This window comes from Panulirus ornatus, chromosome 31 (assembly GCF_036320965.1).
Source record: "Panulirus ornatus isolate Po-2019 chromosome 31, ASM3632096v1, whole genome shotgun sequence".
NCBI classification, from domain to species: domain Eukaryota; kingdom Metazoa; phylum Arthropoda; class Malacostraca; order Decapoda; family Palinuridae; genus Panulirus; species Panulirus ornatus.
The window spans coordinates 885,001-904,505 of NC_092254.1; the positions used below are offsets into that span (position 1 = coordinate 885,001).

The window sequence follows — 19,505 nt, forward strand, 5'->3', positions numbered from 1 at the left end:
TATATATATATATATATATAGTCTTGCATTTTGCTCAGATTTTCAACTTCGTCAGACTTTAATGAAAATCTGTGTATAGATGTTATTCTATATGGAGATTACGTATTTGGAGTCCAAAGAATGCATTTCGTAATATTAAGTGTTTCATTAACCCTTAGATTAATTATATTATGCTAATTACTCGAGTAATTATATGAATTTTTAGGTTTTGACCACAGATTCATATTCAGCATACTAATGAAAATCAGTGTATAGATGTTACTCTATATGTAGAATACGTATTTGGAGTCAAAAGAATGCATTTCGTAATATTAAGCGTTTAATTAACACAGATTAATTATATTATGCTAATTACTCGACTAATTATTTGAATTTTTAGGTTTTGACCACAAATTCATATTCAGCATAATAAAAAGCATCTATACTGAAGTATTCAAGAAAACCCATTTTTCAAAAAAATCAAGAAAAACCCAAGGCTATATATATATAGCCTTGCATTTTGCTTAGATTTTCAACTTCCTCAGATTTTAATGAAAATCTGTGTACAGATGTTACTCTATATGGAGATTACGTACTTGGAGTCAAAAGAATGCATTTCGTAATATCAAGCATTTAATTAACCCTTAAATTAATTAAAATCTAATGCTAATTACTCGACTAATTACATGAATTTTTAGGTTTTGACCACAGATTCATATTCAACATACTGAAATGCATCTATGCTGAAGATTTCAAAAATATCCAATTTTTGTGTTTTAGATATCTGGGAGTGGATTTGGCAGCGGATGGAACCATGGAAGCAGAAGTGAGTCAGGGTGGGGGAGGGGGCGAAAATTCTGGGAGCACTGAAGAATGTGTGGAAGTCGAGAACATTATCTCGGAAAGCAAAAATGGGTATGTTTGAAAGGAATAGTGGTTCCAACAATGTTGTATGGCTGCGAGGCGTGGGCTATGGATGGAGTTGTGTGCAGGAGGGTGGATGTGCTGGAAATGAGATGTTTGAGGACAATATGTGGTGTGAGGTGGTTTGATCAAGTAAGTAATAACAGGATAAGAGAGATGTGTGGTAATAAAAAGAGTGTGGTTGAGAGAGCAGAAGAGGGTGTTTTGAAATGGTTTGGTCACATGGAGAGAATGAGTGACGAGAGGTTGACAAAGAGGATATATGTGTCAGAGGTGGAGGGAACAAGGAGAAGTGGGAGACCAAATTGGAGGTGGAAAGATGGAGTAAAAAAGATTTTGAGTGATCGGGGCCTAAACATGTAGGAGGGTGAAAGGTGTGCAAGGAATAGAGTGAATTGGAGCGATGTCATATACCAGGATCGACGTGCTGTCAATGGATTGAACCAGGGCATGTGAAGCGTCTGGGGTAAACCATGGAAAGTTCTGAGGGGCCTGGATGTGGAAAGGGAGCCATGGTTTCGGTGCATTATTACATGACAGCTAGAGACTGAGTGTGAACGAATGTGGCCTTTATTGTCTTTTCCTAGCACTACCTCACACACATGTGGGGGGAGGGGGTTGTTATTTCATGTGTGGTGGGGTGGCGATGGGAATTAATAAGGGCAGATAGTGTGCATTATGTACATGTGTATATATGTATATGTCTGTGTGTGTATATATATGTATACGTTGAGATGTATAGGTATGTATATTTGCGTGGGTTGACGTGTATGTATATACATGTGTATGTGGGTGGGTTGGGCCATTCTTTCGTCTGTTTCCTTGTGCTACGTTGCTGACGCGGGAGACAGTGACAAAGCAAAATAAATAAATAAATATCTATTACTAAAGGAAAATATTATCATTCACTTACAACATAAACTCTTAAAATGATTCCAAGATGAGACACTTGCCTGAAGGGATTTGAACACGCAAAGCAGTATTGTCACAGAGTAGTCAACCAGCTGTGCCTTGTTTATCATTATAACATGGTTTGCTGACCTTTTCCTACAACTGCCAGGATTTTTGTAGAATTTTCATCACAATCTGTTTTCAAAGAAATTTTTAAGAATTATTACTACCAAACATAAAATCTATTTTCACATTAAAAGTGATGTAATTAAGGAAATTTCAGCTTCTCTTTTCGTTGTATGGGTGTGAAATGAAAACACTATCAACTATAGTAATCAGAGCAATGTATAATTTATGATGACAGACATGCAAGTGCACTAGCCTGGCTCTTTTGGTGAATGAACCATTATCAAGACATCTAAGTCTAAATATTCATATTTTTTTTAAACATTTACACCACCGAATTTCCAGCAACTGATGGTTTGGCACCTCCTTTAATCTACACAAAATTATGTGAGGGAACTTGAAATTACCACGGCCACCAGACTAGTTTACTGGGCGGCCACAGATGGTGTTGTGTGTAGGGCACGCTTATTTACATTCTTTACACTGCACTTGTTGGTGGTGACACTGCAATTCTAAAAGATTCTTAGCTTACTTTGCTTAAATCTAACCCTAGCTATGGCTTCTAAGACATATGAAAGTGTTGGTCGTGATGTCAAAAGTAAACACCAGTCCATATCGATCCAAGATATAGAACTGTTGAAAATATGGACCATGGTGTTTCAGTGCATAAGCTGTGTGACATCTACAGTATTGATTCATCAACTGTTTATGATATAAAGAAGCAAAGGGAGAAAATATTGAAATTCTATGTAGACAGCAATTGTAAGACACAAATGATGATCAGAAAAACTATGAAAGATGGGAAGAGTACTGAGCACAATTGAGTGATGATGGAACGGTTTCGACAGCATCGGAGTGATGGAGTGGATTTGTCATGTAGCATGATAATGGACCTGGCTAAATTGTTCCATAAAGTACTTAAAATTACAATATGAGCATGACTATAGTGAAGGATGACTTCAAAGATTCAAGAAGCATCATGGAATTTCCATGAATAAAGTGTCTGGAGAAAAGCGCAAACCACGAAGGAGCTACCGAGTACGTGGACGAATTTGCGAAACTCATAGCTGTCAAGCATTTCAGTCCTGAGCAGGTGTATAATGGAGATGAAACTCCATTATTCTGGCAACGCACACCTAGGAAAACACTAACAACAGAAGACAAAGAAGACCCCACAGGATTCAAACAATCTAAGGACAGACTTACCATCTTAGGGTGCTCAGACATTTAATATTTGTTTAATTTAAATTTCTAGCAGTCCATGGTATACTTTAGACACATGGGAGATGTATAATTAGTGGGTTACAGGCGTGCTGATGAATTATCATTACGTGACCATGGTTGGTCTGGTACAATGGTTAATCTGGCAGGGCTTTGGAACCAAGAGTGCTGGAAAATTGGTGGTGTACCTGTATAAGTTGCATGTCAAGCACATTCACATCATAGCTAAACTTGGTCACAGGAAAAGTCACTGCCTAATCATGGCTGTCACTGGTATATCTTGACTTGAATACTGAGGATTAAGATAAATCTTGACTGCAAGGGAAGTTGGGTTAGATTTTCTTTTCTTTTTTTTTAAGTATTACCTAATCTTCCTTTCATTTACCAGTAAAAACCTCACTTGTTAGCTGAAATAATAATAGAAATGTACCAACATTTAAATATGTCCACTAATTGGATTTCATGGCATCACTAAGTTGTCTGCTTATTGACATGTGTAACCATTTATGTATTCTTCATTAATGAATATGATATACATTTTGGTTTGAATACCAACTATCTGGTAAGCTGGGTAAAGTTTTCATAGGTTCTGGTGATTTTTTTATCGTGTATCACCCTTTACTTCAATTAACCTTACATTTTCACTTATATGTCACTGTCACCTTATCCAATACCAATCAATAAAATACAAACCTCCAAATCACACTCCATAACTATTAGTGTATTCTCCAGACATTACACTAGCACTGCAAAACAAGATCACTCAATACCCAAGGTCAATACTGATGGAGACTAAATCTAAACTTTTACTGGAGATGATTTTGGTTGAGGATCAGAAAGATGCCAGCTGAAGATCACAAATCAGCACATTTTCTTATTATGGAAGTATGTTTGACTCTCTGAACAGTTTTACAATGATTCCAAGCTGAAATAAAGGCAGAAGATTCAGGAAAGAAAAGTTTTGTGGCCCTATATAGTGTCCCCTAATGTGAAAGGCATGCAAGTAAGGGTTATCAGACCAAGCATGGAAGGATAAAGATTAAGCAAAAGAGAGGACACAGCCAAGATGACCTCTGTTACAAAGTCAGCCGAGCATTAAGCACTCCAGCCACAAAAGCATTATGTACTGATCACAGGAAAAGTCAGTACAAGAGCAGCTCAAGAAAGTTATATAACTGTGACTTCTCCAAAAGCCACAGGGGATAAGGGCCTGGACATACTCAGCTGGAAGTCATGGTGAAGACTGTAATCAGAAGATCCTTCAAGGAGCAAAAATAAAGCATCTATGGTGAAAACGCAGAGGGAAAAAAATTTGCTGGGTGTTTAATTAGTTGTTCCAGAAATTTTAGGAAAAAGAAAGGGCCATGACTCCTCTAAAATCATACTAAATTGAGAAAAGAAAACATTTGCAATGTAAAGTTAAATTTCCATTATGAGGATTTCTGTGCGAAGAAGTGAAGACAGCAACACCCTGTGAAAGAGGGTAAAACAATATATAAAAATGAAGTTATCAGGAGTACAGAAATTTTGAGCCAGATGGCTTCAAATTTGGGAGATTCAATATCTAGAACAAAAAGTGTTGTGCTACATTTCATCCCTGCAATGGAAACAACAGTAAAACTATAATTGAAACAATAAATTATTCGCCGAGTTACTGGTATGTATAGAAAATAGCTTTAGGTATTGAGTAATTTTATTCTGCATTATTTTGAACAAAGAATGTGTGGCGAGATTGCAGCCCTGTATATCATTCTACAATACCAAAGACAGTGATGGGGGTTATGAAGATCAGGGAACATTAGGAGTTAACATAAGTACACTTTATACACTTGAAAAAAATCTACAGAATCTATAAATATTTCAATTAACCTTCCTGAGCATCTGTGATTAAGAGTAAAAGTATACCTGTATTAACATTAACGGTCTGCTGCTGGGAACCGCACATAGTGGCTATTTCTGTGGAGGATGGGCAGTGATGCTTAGACTGTCGTCTGTTGACATTCACCAGCAGCTGGCATATGCCTCTAGTATATTTAACCTAGAATATTGAAAAATAACATAAATCTTGGCTGCTATGGAGGTTAGGTAAGGTTTTCAAAGGTTATTTTTTACAAGGGTTTCACCCAAATCTACATTAATGAACCTCACATTTTCCTGATATTCATAATCCTCACCTTCAATATTGTAAAAATTCAATGTTCCAACTTTCATTCCATAGTCCAAATACTGTTCTAATATTAGAATACAAATGTCCAAGCATGTGCCAAGAAAAGTTCTAAATTACATTACAATTCTGATAGCAAAGCGAAGAGGCAGCCTTGGACAGTCAGGTTTCAAGAGATGCTCAGGTGAGGATGTTCAACTGAAAGGACACTGAATCTAACATTTGTGAATACTGAAAATATGGAAAGAAAGCCAGGCCGACAGGCACTGTTAAATTGAGGTGAAGTAGGAATGTAGTCACTTTATGCTGATCATGGAAGACCAATCAGCCGTCTTCAACTGGTGGTATCATTCTGACTCTGTGCCCAAGAGACATTACTTTTTTGAAGTACAACGCGGAAGTTAAATGTATTGTATGATTTAGCAAATAATCATATGAGCTACATGAAAAAAAAGTGGAGAAAGTGTTTGCCAGTTGAATTCCAGCAACTTACATGTAGATGGGACATGAAAGAGAAGACAGCAACCTAAGATGGGAAGGTAAATAGCAATACCAACTCCCTGTCCTGCCATCATTAACCCCTTTAATAGCTAGATACTGGCTGGAGGTTGGTCCTAAAACTTTGTTATATTCATGTACAGCATAAATACAAAGCAGCACTAATGAGCTTTGTAATATTCACAGTACTGCATAAATAACGAGGAGCACTACTGGAGTTTCATGTTCATCCTAAGACAACTGTTCTGATAACAGGGAAATGCTATGAAGATCATGGAAAATGTGAATACTGTAAAACTACGTAAAATGTCATCAATTGAAACTTCGAAAATCTAACCTACCTTCACCTAGAATCCGATATTTACGTTAGTTTTGCATGTCAATGTCATAGTATGCCAATTATATTGCCATCTACTTAATAGCCACACGATGAACCTGGTCAATTATGTTATTCGTTACCCTAATACCTAGCTACACCAAAAATGTTGACGTAAACATATCAAAATAATCATTTACCTGATAATACCGGAAATGAAGTGAAGTTCATTGGTTGGGGAAAGTTATGTAAAGTTTTCATAAGTTCTTAAGAACCTCGTATTCAAACATGCTATATAAATGGCGCAACTCGACAGTTGTTACTGCATTAGCTTATCAAAGACGACCTGAACTTACATCATTTTCTTTCATACCCTCGTCACATCCACTTTCATCTGAAAATCATGATAAAACTTCACCAATGATAAAACTTAACCGTAACCGAAAACAACCGGCCTCGAAAACATGTTTATACCTTGCCAAGGTAAACTCATGCGGAACCATATGCTCAATTGTTCGGTGTTGGGCACCCAATGTCGCTAGATTTTCACTCTGTAGATTAATTCTATAAGAATTTTATAAAGAGAAAATATATATTAATACACATTATCAACTCAAATGTCATATTTCGCAATACAGCAACAGAAAAAAATCGGATAATGGTCCAAAAAGATTCAACGAAGTTATCGTAGGATCCGAAATGAATTGCCCTCGTTAAGACAGCAAAACACATTCTCATGAAAATATATCCTTACACATGACAGCTGGAGACAGTGTGAACCAATGTGGCCTTTGTGGTCCTTTCCTAGCGATACCTCGCACGCACGGGGGTAGGGCGATGCCATTTCATGTGTGGCGAGGTGGCCACGAAAATGAATGAAGGCAGCAAGTATGATTATGTACATGTGTATATATGTATATGTATGTGTACGTTGAAATGTATAGGTATTATATGTGCGTGTGTGGGCGTGTATGTATATACATGTGTATGTGGTTGGGTTGGGCCATTCTCTCGTCTGTTTCCGTGCGCAAATGGGATGAAGGTGAGTGTTCAAATTACAGAGGTATAAGTTTGTTGAGTATTCCTGGTAAATCATATGAGAGGGTATTGATTGAGAGGATGAAGGCATATATAGAGCATCAGACTGGGGAAGAGCAGTGTGGTTTCAGAAGTGGTAGAGGATGTGTAGATCAGGTGTTTGCTTTGAAGAATGTATGTGATAAATACTTAGAAAAACAAATGAATTTGTATGTAGCATTTATGGATCTGGAGAAGGCATATGATAGAGTTGATAGAGATGCTCTGTGGAAGGTATTAAGAGTAAATGGTATGGGAGGCAAGTTGCTAGAAGCAGTGAAAAGTTTTATCGGGGATGTAAGGCATGTGTACGAGTAGGAAAAGAGGAAAGTGACTGGTTCCCAGTGAATGTCTGTTTGCGGCAGGGGTACGCGATGTCTCCATGGGTTTAATTTGTTTATGGATGGGGTGGTTAGGTAGGTGAAAGCAAAAGTTTTGGAGAGAGGGGCAAGTATGAAGTCTGTTGTGGATGAGAGGGCTTGGGAAGTGAGTCAATTGATGTTCGCTGATGATACAGCGCTGGTGGCTGATTCGGGTGAGAAATTGCAGAAGCTGGTGACTGAGTTTGGTAAAGTGCGTGAAAGAAAAAAGCTGAGAGTAAATATGAATAAGAGCACGGTTATTAGGTACAGTAGGGTTGAGGGACAAGTCAATTGGGAGGTAAGTTTGAATGGAGAAAAATTGGAGGAAGTGAAGTGTTTTAGATATCTGGGAGTGGATTTAACAGTGGATGGAACCATGGAAGCGGAAGTGAGTCACAGGGTGGGGGAGGGGGCGAAGGTTCTGGGATGATGTCATGAAGGTGAACTCGCACTTCAGTAGGATTTAATACAACTGTATTTAACATGAAATCTATTCATACATGTGGCATATGTTTCGTGAAAACAATCCACCTCATTAATTACTTAACAAAATTATTCAAATCCCAGCATCACACTTGACTGGTGTTAGCCGGCAGGAATCAAGTGTGATGTTGGGATCTAAATAACTGTTAAGTACTGACACAACGGTTCGATACTTGAGTACGACGGTACGGTCCTTGACCACGACGGTACGGTCCTTCAACACGACGGTACGGTCCCTCAGCACGACGGTACGTTCCTTGACCACGACGGTACGGTCCTTCAACACGACGGTACGGTCCCTCAGCACGACGGTACAGTCCTTCAACACGACGGTACGGTCCTTCAACACGACGGTAAGGTCCTTCAACACGACGGTACGGTCCTTGACCACGACGGTACGGTCCTTCAACACGACGGTACGGTCCCTCAGCACGACGGTACGTTCCTTGACCACGACGGTACGGTCCTTCAACACGACGGTACGGTCCCTCAGCACGACGGTACAGTCCTTCAACACGACGGTACGGTCCTTCAACACGACGGTAAGGTCCTTCAACACGACGGTACGGTCCTTGACCACGACGGTACGGTCCTTCAACACGACGGTAAAGCCCTTGAACACGACGGTACGGTCCTTCAACACGACGGTAAGGTCCTTGAACACGACGGTACGGTCCTTCAGCACGGGAGTACGGTCCTTGACCACGACGGTACGGTCCTTCATCACGACGGTAAGGTCCTTCAACACGACGGTACGGTCCTTGACCACGACGGTACGGTCCTTGAGCACAACGGTACGGTCCTTGAAGACGATGATACGGTCCTTGACCATGACGGTACCGTCCTTGAATACGACGGTACGATCCTTGAGCAAGACGGTGCAGTCCTTGAGCACAACGGTACGATCCTTGAGCACAACGGTACGATCCTTGAGCACCACGGTACGGTCCTTGAGCACAACGGTACGATCCTTGAGCACCACGGTACGGTCCTTGAGCACAACGGTACGATCCTTGAGCACGACGGTACGATCCTTGAGCACAACGGTACGATCCTTGAGCACAACGGTACTATCCTTGAGCACGACGGTACGATCCTTGATTATGAACGCCTACCGCTAACCCGACCCTTAGTAGTCAGGTCAAAGGTTAGGTCATCATACACAAAGGTCGTAACCGTACTCAAGAGGTTAGTAAACTTTCGTACAAATCAGGACATAGGTATACATCGTATTCACTCCGTTGAAATCAAGCCATGGGTATACATGAATTTTCACCATGCCAACTTATAGGAAACGAGACACGGGTATGTATCGTGTACACATAGAGAAAATAGGAAATGTGTATGTGCATGTCTATTCGTGGGTGGGTGATACACACTCTCAGTAAGGTGAGAGACAGCGTGGGGAATGGGCCATATCCCCCTCCCCACCGGAATATGGGACTTGCATCCTTTTCCACCCCTTCGTCAGGCAGTTTACTTAGGTATCAGAGTCCTGCCATGGGGTACGCCAGATTGTCTCACCAGCACTACAGGTTAGAGAGAGGTAAATCTCACTAACAACACAAGTTAAAGAGATATGACTCTCCAAGAGCAAAGGTTAGAGGGATATGTCTGACTAACACTACAGATTACAGAGAGATGTTTTGTAAGTACCATAAGTTAGAGAGAGAGAGAGAGAGAGAGAGAGAGAGAGAGAGAGAGAGAGAGAGAGAGAGAGAGAGAGAGAGAGAGATCGCTAACACTAAAGGTTAAACGAGATACTTACCAAGGGCTATAAAACAAACGAACATAACCACTCCATTTACAATTAGAGCATCAAATACATCGCGCACACTATCAACAAACTGGCAGATAGTTGGGAAGAAAAGACTACGGCATATGGGAGGGAGCATACTAGCTGAGGATGCTGGTGGGGGAGGGAGAGCGAAAAGGGGAGAGTAGTGTCCAACCTCGTGTCAGGTGATAACCTTAATATTATACCCAGGTGAAACAAGACCAACAGCCGACAGCGGAAGCCTTTAGTCCTGGTATACAATGGGACATCCGGGCGGTGTGCGGCCCCCTACCTTTCCAAAGTCAAGTGGTCCAAAAAAAATGGTCACAGGTGCGGTGCTTTGATGCGGACCTCAGATAAAATAAGTGGGCTTGTGTGTGTTACAGTCATCACATTCTCAATGTGCACCTAGCAAGAAAGTACTCCACCAAAGTGAATATAATGATACCTTCATCTTGTCAACTCTGCTGCAGTTTATTACTTTCTCATTTGACGAACTAACTGATTCGTCAGCACACGCCATCCTTTCCATGTAGTAACTCAACTCGACACACAAAGCTTTTCTCTGGCCGCCTCTTCGGAAATATCCCCAACTGTCACAGATACTCTCACTACACCTATCTATCTCGACCGCGGTCCTGTGCTAACATAAGTTCTCTCGACACATCTACTGTAAGTTCTACGTGACCATAACCACACCATCGTGAGAATAATTCCTACGCCTAATTCCCTCAATCTACATCCTGATACCTTCAGTCTTCCTTCTGTTCTCCTAAATCAGACTGTACCAAGCGATATCCATCTGCATTGCTCGTACTTATGGCATACAGAAACTGTTTCACAACTTTACACCACAAAAGAGATAAGCGCCACCATTATTTACCCTTTACAATCATACATACAATCTTGTTTCCTTAATCTCCCTACATAAAACTACCTATACCACTCCCGTGTCCCTGACCACAATCTTTTTAGGTTCTTGTTTATAGTGATCATACCTTCCAAGAGTAAGGAAGTTAAGGGAGGAAAGTTGTCTACATCGCTCACCTCAAAATTCCGAGCTGTTTGTCACACCCAAGCATCCTCAATTTTTTCTATAATCAGCGACATTATCCCATTAAAAAGAGCAGCAGCAACAGTAAAGTCGTTACCAACAAAATCTTCGAGAGGCTCTAAGGAGATCCCTTCTGTCAACGTCCACACTGTCTCTTATTCAGACGGGGAAACTGACGGCGGTTGGTGGTGGTGAGGGAGGAGGGGAGAGGTGAACGCGACCCGCCCAGCTCAGTCACTCCTCCGACACCGTCAGTAAGGGTTGTACGCAACAAGCTCCTACCATCATCACCCCCTACGCTCGCGCTACCAACACAGGTAAGTGTAAAGCTTTTATGTATAGATAAAAGCCTTTCCTTTATTTTATAGTCGTAAACGAATGCATGCAGTCTGAAGAGTTTTTCGCAACGTATTCAGAAAATTTCATTTCTTTCAAACTAGTGTTTTATTTCCACAAAGTTTATCGTATTATCGTTCATCTAAGTTTATCAAGTGAATCTTGTGGATTAAGTTGAATATAAAACATGCGGCAAGGTATCGAGCTGGCAAGGTTACCTGTTCAGGAAGGTGAGTGGGCAGCACAAGTAATGTACGGGTCTTGTGAGTAGGCGGGTGTAAGGTATGCACCTGGAATGACGTGTGGCCAGTTTGGTGAGTGATATGAGGCTAGGAGGTATGTGCTGTGAGCGACGTGATAGCGGATGGGACATGTGAGGAATGGTAGTGTGTGCCATGGGTGATGAGTAACAATGTGAGGATAAAAGGCACGCATGATGAGTGACATGTAAGGATGGGTGTTGTGAGTGACTTGTGAGAATGGGAGATACTGTTTTGAGTCACATGTGTGAGGATGGATGCCACAAGGTGAGTGACGTGCAATGATCGTCGGTAAGCGACACCTGAAGATGGGTGGCACATGTGGTGAGTGACTTGTGAGGATGAGTGTGGCAAGGGTGATGTGGGGTGTGGAAGACGTAGATCTGTCAAATGGCAAACAGCGTAATTTCCCACGTTTACTGGGCAAAATTACTGTTTAGACAACACATGAGGAACGAAGATTCAGGCGTAAGGGCAGGACAGACTCAGGACCTGCCTAGCATGGGCCAAGAACTTTCAAGGTTATTGAAATTGTAGTAAATTTTCGTTTTATCCAATGAAGTTAAGAAAAAAGCTACTTATGCGTTCATCATTAACTTCATTATTAAATTCATGTCCCTAGTGGATATCCAATCCAATATCAACCTGAAGCCAATAATGAACGTGACTAATTACTGGATTAATTAAATGATGGGTGATTAACGACACTTAACTGACATAACCAATTCTGAATTAGAAATACTTAAGTGCAATGTGTGGTATTTACGATGATGACCCTACGAGAAAATGGTATCAACAATTTAGATGTCGGGGAGTTATCAGTAGTAATCACCACCATATTTGTTGGAAATTAAATGTTTGAGGACAATATTTGGTGTGAGGTGGTTTAATCGAGTAAGTATGAGAGATGTGTGATAATAAAAAGAGTATGGCTGAGAGAGCAGAAAAGGGTGCGTTGAAATGGTTTGGACATACAGAGAGAATGAGCACGTTTGTGTGTGTAAACACCAACGCTACCATCAGCACCATCCCACACCATATAATGTTTCTGTGTATAATTTCTAAGTCTTGGCCACCCAGTATTTATTTACTCTGCATTCAAAATCATATATATTTTCCCCTGGCTGCAACCACACTGACGATACGACAGGGAAAAAAAATGTTCATTTTCAAACTTTTATTGGATAAATTTACGCTAATTACACATTTTGCTTTATTTGCTCAGGTAACAAAGCCTGTGTTATTAACTGTGACTCAAACATTACGTACGATACTGAAATCCGTCAGTGTTGTTGTATGTACCCCTTGTTAACCACCATGATTACGACCAACAAAATCTTTACAACCATCACCATCTTTATTACCAACAACATCTTTACAACCATCACCATTTTTACCACCATTTTTTTTTTTTTGGTGTCTGATATCATCATCTTGATCACTATCACCACCTTCCCCAACCTTTTTTAAGCCCTCATCAACATCACTGTCACCATCTCTTATAATCACAGTCACCATCACCACTACCCCTCCTACTAGAATCATACCATAAAGTCACCATCACTTTTCCTCCCATCATGTAATTTTCACGCAGCAAACTCATTGCGCACTATCACTCATATCATAAGATTCATCTCCTAGCATGGCCATGCTCACCATCAACATCCCACCTCCAGTTTCACCATAAAGGATCGGGTCCCAATTCAAGTCCCCACCCCCCTCTGCCCTCTCCCCCCAGCCTGGGAGCGAAGATCCCCAGGTAAGAATGCTCTCAATTGAAATCGAATCAGTTGATTCCCAATTCGTTCGCGGTTGAGCTGTGGCGCTGGCGTCGCCTTCTTATTGAGCCCCGTTCGAGGAGAGAAAATGATAAGGTTGAAAAGTTTGGAAAAAAGGGTATTAGAAAGATAGGGCTTTGGGGCTCTCTCTCTCTCTCTCTCTCTCTCTCTCTCTCTCTCTCTCTCTCTCTCTCTCTCTCTCTCTCTCTCTCTCGTCCTTTTAGAAAGTTCCACATCTGCTGGCTGTCCCTGTTCAAGAATACGACTACATTACCCTTATTGGAATCCATATAAGGGGCGCTCTGCTATTTAGTACCGCCGGTTCAGCGCCGCAGAGCTGTACCGCGAGCTGTGCTATGCCTCGAGGGGAAAGAGCCCCATCAAGATGAGCTGCCATGTGTAACAAGGGCGAGTGAGCTGCATCTTATAAACATTCTGAACGAGCTACCACAACTCCTAATACCTCCGAGTGTTGAGGAGATCACCATGAGACTGGACTGAAAACCTGGGAATACACTGCATGCTTAACAACGGTAGTGACAGACAAGCACGCGGCAGCTGCCTCTCTCGAGGGTGATCATCGTAACGTTGACTACATTCCATGATCGTCTGTCATACGAGGCAGAGTCGTCTGCACTGTGCGAAGGTGGCGTCCATATGAGTCAACACGCGGCCGACGGACGGATGGGTTGGGTAACCCTCATACACAGTTGCCAATAATTCATCCAATTTCTTAAGAGAATAGAAATGGCTGGCTGCTGGCATGATGTATCCGGGGAAATATGTTAATGTTGAGCGAGAAGGTTTCCGTTGGTAATGATGAGGTGAGTGGCTATATAACGAACAATGTCCTCCTCAGGGGGCGAGCACCAATCTAGTAGGTTGTTCCACGTACCATGTGGTAATTCTATAAATTCCGAAAGAAAAAAATGTAAGATTCTTTTATTCCATGCCCTGAGGACGGGGGTGCGAGCCTTGGGTATGAAGACCATACTGAGGTTGATAAAGGTCTCAACAGAGATCTATAATTAAATGGCATGGGTGAAGGCGGGCCGGTGCTCGTCCCCCACCACTTGGATCAGGGTATGAGGTCTGGCTGGCTCGTTTCTCACCTTGCATGAAGGTAAGGCACTACAGGTTTGTCCAATCTCTGGCTCATGCCTCACCCTTCTACTGTCACCAGCAGTAACAAGTCAACACTGCTGAATGTTACAGAGTTAGTTCAGACATAGATCATCAGCATACATTACCATAAGATAGCTATCGCTCTGTCGCATCTTCACGACTTTGGATGATTTTTTGAGATGCTTTACCGGCAAGTAGTTGGTGGTCAACTGTGAAAACCAAGCGGGTGATGGTAAGCTAACGTATTCATATATATGCTTTTAAACAAGAAAAACAAGTGATTAAAACCGTTGGAATGAATGTGCCAAAAAGCAAAAAAAAAAACTATCTAGACCTGAGCAGGAATGATGCAGTATATAGAGATCGACCCTATTTTTCTTGGTTGCCTCGAGTCAAGTGGTTCACACAGACCTATCTCTTCTTATGAGTTCGTTTCCTCTTTAAGTTCGACTTTATTTGTTCTGGTGAATGGCTCAACTTGTGCGTTCTTATTCTTTCTCCATGTTTACTCTTGACTGCAGGAAGGAAGAATAAGCTTCTTTGTGATTTGGCGGGACAATCACGGGCACCTTGTATTTCATGCATTCATTCTATGCCGCGATGAGATTCTCTTCCAGTAAGGGGATAAGTTTCTCTAACTTGGGTCGGACCGATCTGCAACAATCTTTGGCCAATTTTATGAATGAACTAACTGGTTCGAGATGTTTCAGCTCGAGTCTGCTGCCCATTTTGTCAATCAGCTTTTCAATCATATCGGCAACACTGTATACATCACTAGCCTGGGAACACCGTCTGCCTTCCTCTACCTCAGGAGCTACACAAGACATGTCCGTGTGCTCCCTCTTGGGTCTGCTACGGAAGACCTTCTTCTCTCCAAATACCGCAGCGTTGCTGAAGTCTATGACTGTGACCCGGGGTCCTGACTTCGTCTCTTTAATGCATACATTTCTGCTATTAAGATAATTGTGACACAGGTTCCTGCAACCTAGTCTCTTGACGACCCTGACCACTTCGATGACGATCATCCAAAAAGTATGTGCGGGTGTTCTCTTGGTGATGTAGTCTTCAAGGGTAACTCCGGCGTATAAGGAGATCAAATCAAAGCTGTCGGGGCTTATGGCAACGAGACGCTACGTACCAACCACATTACGGACGGCCGCCAGTTTCATTGCTTCGTCAATAAAATAATATTCATCTTCAGGCTTGAATCTCTTTACAACCAAGTCTATACCGGTGCTGTTGTGAGTTCTTTGCACTAATCCAAAAGCGCCCTTCTTAACATACCGCCAGGGGCTGCAGAGAACCTATTCCATTATTAATGGAGTGTATGTTCTTATGGTGGGGTCGTATCTCCTCCAAAATTCTTGTCTTTGAGTTGTGAAGTGCACGTTCAACTCTGGGGAATGTGACCCTAATTCTTTGACGGATACGTTTCTCCAGTCGACGAATTCTTGATTAGGATCTAAGAGACCGTCTGGCAAACACGAGTATGTGACGTGTAGTTCCTTCTCTAACAAGTTACTAAGGATGTCTATTAACTCAGGCAGGGCAGGCCTATCTTTCGGGTTAACACACTGTGCCTGGTACAACCACGTCAGCAATTCACGCACAGATTTGGTGTACCTGATGTATATCATAAGCTAGAGAACCCCGTCTATCACTTTTGACAGTGAGTACATTTCGCTGGCCTCTGAACATGGGTCACCCATCGCGACCTCGGGCGCTAGGCAGGGGTGTTTTGACGGATGACTACGTTTCAGTAAGACGTTACTAGTTCCGACCGGGGCGCACTGGCTGAAGTTAATCAGCGTTACCTGTGGTATGCGATCTGCTGAATCCATGATGCAGACGTGTTCCAACGTGAGATTATTATGACAAACGTTGAGTGACAGGAGGTCACTGACCCTATGAGCCAAGTGCAGCAAGGTGACCCACAACCTTCTGTACGTCATTCCACCTCGGAAATACTGGGCAGCGTTGACACCAGCGTACTCCGTCACTAGTTACGGTGGGTCGTTACAGTAGTAAGCGAGACGCTGGACACCTCCTATTTCGTACATTTCCTTGAGGGTCAACACTTCTCGTATGAACTGCTTGTCACGCTCATCATCAAAGTATTTTATAACTACCATATCGCCCTCGCGCAGCCTGGCCAAGATTGCTCTGCAGGTTCCCTCACTATGGACGAGATTCTGAGGAACGCAACCTTTGATGAACGTCCATAAACGTTTCTGCTTGACCCGGAAGCCCTAGCGACGCTTCCACTGACCCGATACATTGGTATCGTCCTTCATAACAGCGGAGGCTTGTGAAACGTTTTTATCCATTACTTTATTATACTAAGCTAGCTCCCTTACAGGTAAGGTTACACGGTGGTAATTCAAATGAAAAACAATTAAATAGTAAAGTTAGTACTTTCCTTAAAAAGAAAAAACTGACTATGAAAAAAAAAATCGTTATGTGATGAAGATGGGGTATTGTGAAGATGAGGGAGGGAGGGAGGGTGTAGTGAAGATGACCTCAATCCGTAAAGAGTAACATCGAAGGCAATAATGTAGATAAAGGCTGTGGTGGTGGTGGCATCTGACATGACCCATCAAAAAATAAGATCAAAGTCAAGTGGTGCAGAGGTTGTAGTGAATACAGCCTTTGACCTGACCCATATAAGTCGGGTCAAACACGTGGTAAAGATAAAGCTGTAGTAGGGATAACTTTCGTCCTAACCAGAAAGGATGTAGTGAACATGTGTATGGAGTACATGGGAAGGTGAGATAACAGGAGACCTGAAGGTTCATAATGAGGTTATCTGTTGTGGTGGCACATAAACAGTGACAGATACAGGATAGCTCAACTGCCGGCAGGAGCAAGACGGGAAAATAATACTATGCAGTGCTGGGAGGAGATACTGCCATGGAAATTCTATGGGAAAGTGTGTGAACTGGAAAAGGTTCCACGTTAGTTTAACAGAATCTGCTCTACGGTTGCCCTCTGAAAAAAAAAAAATATGATTGGTGTTAAACAATCATGGCTGTTACATCTCCGGCCTTTAATTTTCGTACCATTACTTCTGGTTGCTGAACCTCTGTCCAAATTGAAGAGATTTTCTTAAGTTATATTGCCAAAATGATATAGTCTTCCGTAATATCTCTGGGTTTGAACTTGTTTTAAAGAGAATAATTTTGTTGTTGTTGAGTAAAGAGTTAGGTTGGTGGTTGTTCTGTGAGTTCGTCCGTTTCTCATCATCTTTCACCAAGTTTGATGACCAAAACTGAACAGGTCTCAAATCTGTACCTTTTCATATAATTGCTTCGCTTTCTGCCGTTACGCAACGAGTGTGTATTCAATATTCTCCTGAGCTGGCCTCCCGCTCCTCGTCAACTTTTCTTTTCGAAAACTTTAATAGGGTTGCGCCAGACTCCGTTTTCTTTCACGATCGTGTGATGCAGGATACGGATGAGCGGCGGTCGTTTACTGCATTCTCGGCCTTCATCGATCCGCTTCCTCAAAAGTTGTTACTTTCCTCCTCTTTCCTGGAATGTTGTCCTTCCGCACCACCAGGTTCATTAACAACTTCCACACAAACTGTACACTTGGCTGGCTTCATGACATGGTGCTCCTCCCTCCTGCAGCTCGAGGTCAGCAAGCCACGGTTACGTAAAGGTGGGGACGACTTACACAGATCGTCTTATCAATGATCATTGAGCGATGGCACACGGTTTTCAACTCACCAGGGGTTACAGCCATAACGCATTTTTCTGTGTTTGTTATACCATGAATACAACATAATACTATATAGATTAAAGTTAAGGGTATAGATGTAGTGATGTAGTAGTAATGGTCGTGACGTTATTATGAAGGGTAAGGATTAAATGATGTAGCAATAGTGCAAGCAACATTTTATCATGAAGAGTGTAGACGTAGTGTTCAAGGAATATTGGTGATGGTTTATTGTGAAGGATATACATGTAGTGTTGTGGGAGTAGTGATAATACATTATTGTGACAGGTATAGAGGGCAGCTGAGGAACACCTGGTATGGATCCTTCACGACGAAAGTCTTGGCTCATGAGCGTCGACGGAGGAGCCCTGGGCAGTAGGAATCAATTTCCGATCTCTTTCTGATGGAGGAATGTGAAGGAAATAAAGCTCAGGGGGTGAAGTGGTGTGGCGGCGCTGGTCGTGACACCATCTCCCCACACGCCAACCCACACCTGAAGGGGAAACCTAACATCACACTTTTAATGGTCGAGAACACTTGAGAGAGAGAGAGAGAGAGAGAGAGAGAGAGAGAGAGAGAGAGAGAGAGAGAGAGAGAGAGAGAGAGAGAGAGAGAGAGAGAGAACTAGTTGTGTAAGTTGCGTGTTGTAAACCGCAGACTTTTTCCTAGCCTAAAACAAATGTTAGGATATACTGAAATAAGAATCACTGCCAAAAAGTGGTTGTGAATTTCTGAGAGGCTTAGAGAAACATTAGAATCATCATGAAACTCAACGTTACACAGCAAACACCCTCTCCTCCTAACCCGAGGCAACTGAGACAGTCTATATGCAATGCAACGAAGGCGTGGCCCCAACTCGGATCCACCTTTCGTTGAACTCAGCCAAGTGTCTCTGAAACACTCCTCCTCCCTCCTCCTCCTCAGACACTAGTATGCTCAGTCTTCTTTCTCTTGGCCGAGATTTTGTGTACAATATCCAGGTCAGACTGGTCACTCTGGGAAGGTCTTATCCTGAGGAGAGGGAGTCTGGTTTCTCTGTGTGAGGCTGTCCGAGACACCAGATCCCCATGATCATCACAAGCAGTTTCACCGTCGGTTCCTTTTCCGGGTCGTATTCACGTGCACGCTGGATCCACTTATTAAGGCGAGGCATCGCCACCATCCTGTGTTCCTGTAAACCAATGCCCAAGGTCAATCTGATGATCAGCTGCGACAGACTGTACACCTCGTTAACCTCAGAATACGACCCGCATTGCCGCATCTCTGGGGCGAGCCAAAGGTTAGGGCTTGGCCGCTTACACTGGACTTCTCGCGGGTATTCGCTGTGCCAACCGCTGCGCTCGCCCCAAAACCTATCAAGGTCACACCCACTTTCCCGTTTTCTAGTTCTGCCACCATTACGTTTCCGCATTTTATA

At 42.3% G+C, this 19,505-nt stretch overlaps 1 protein-coding gene and 1 long non-coding RNA gene across 19 annotated transcripts in view; one reads left to right on the plus strand and one right to left on the minus strand.

The window, feature by feature from the left end:
* LOC139758648 (uncharacterized) overlaps positions 1-19,505 on the minus strand; it is a 184,611-nt gene that overhangs the window by 14,990 nt on the left and 150,116 nt on the right. For 6 of the 16 annotated variants that reach the window (XR_011714886.1, XR_011714877.1, XR_011714885.1 and 3 more), the window contains exons 1-3: positions 6,320-6,587; positions 5,047-5,179; positions 1,857-1,989 (exon numbers count right to left, since the gene is read on the minus strand). This is a non-coding gene — a long non-coding RNA (uncharacterized lncRNA). Of the gene's footprint in view, positions 1-1,816; positions 1,990-5,046; positions 5,180-6,319; positions 6,624-19,505 lie in introns of those variants that run through there. The other 10 variants (XR_011714881.1, XR_011714882.1, XR_011714883.1 and 7 more) reach the window with 8 other exon arrangements.
* LOC139758642 (ras-related protein Rap-1b-like) overlaps positions 11,076-19,505 on the plus strand; it is a 143,423-nt gene continuing 134,993 nt past the window's right edge. Inside the window, exon 1 of one of the 3 annotated variants that reach the window (XM_071680184.1) lies at positions 11,076-11,189. The gene's annotated coding sequence lies outside the window, so the exon portion shown is untranslated. The remainder of the gene's footprint in view (positions 11,190-19,505) is intronic. The other 2 variants (XM_071680186.1, XM_071680185.1) reach the window with 2 other exon arrangements.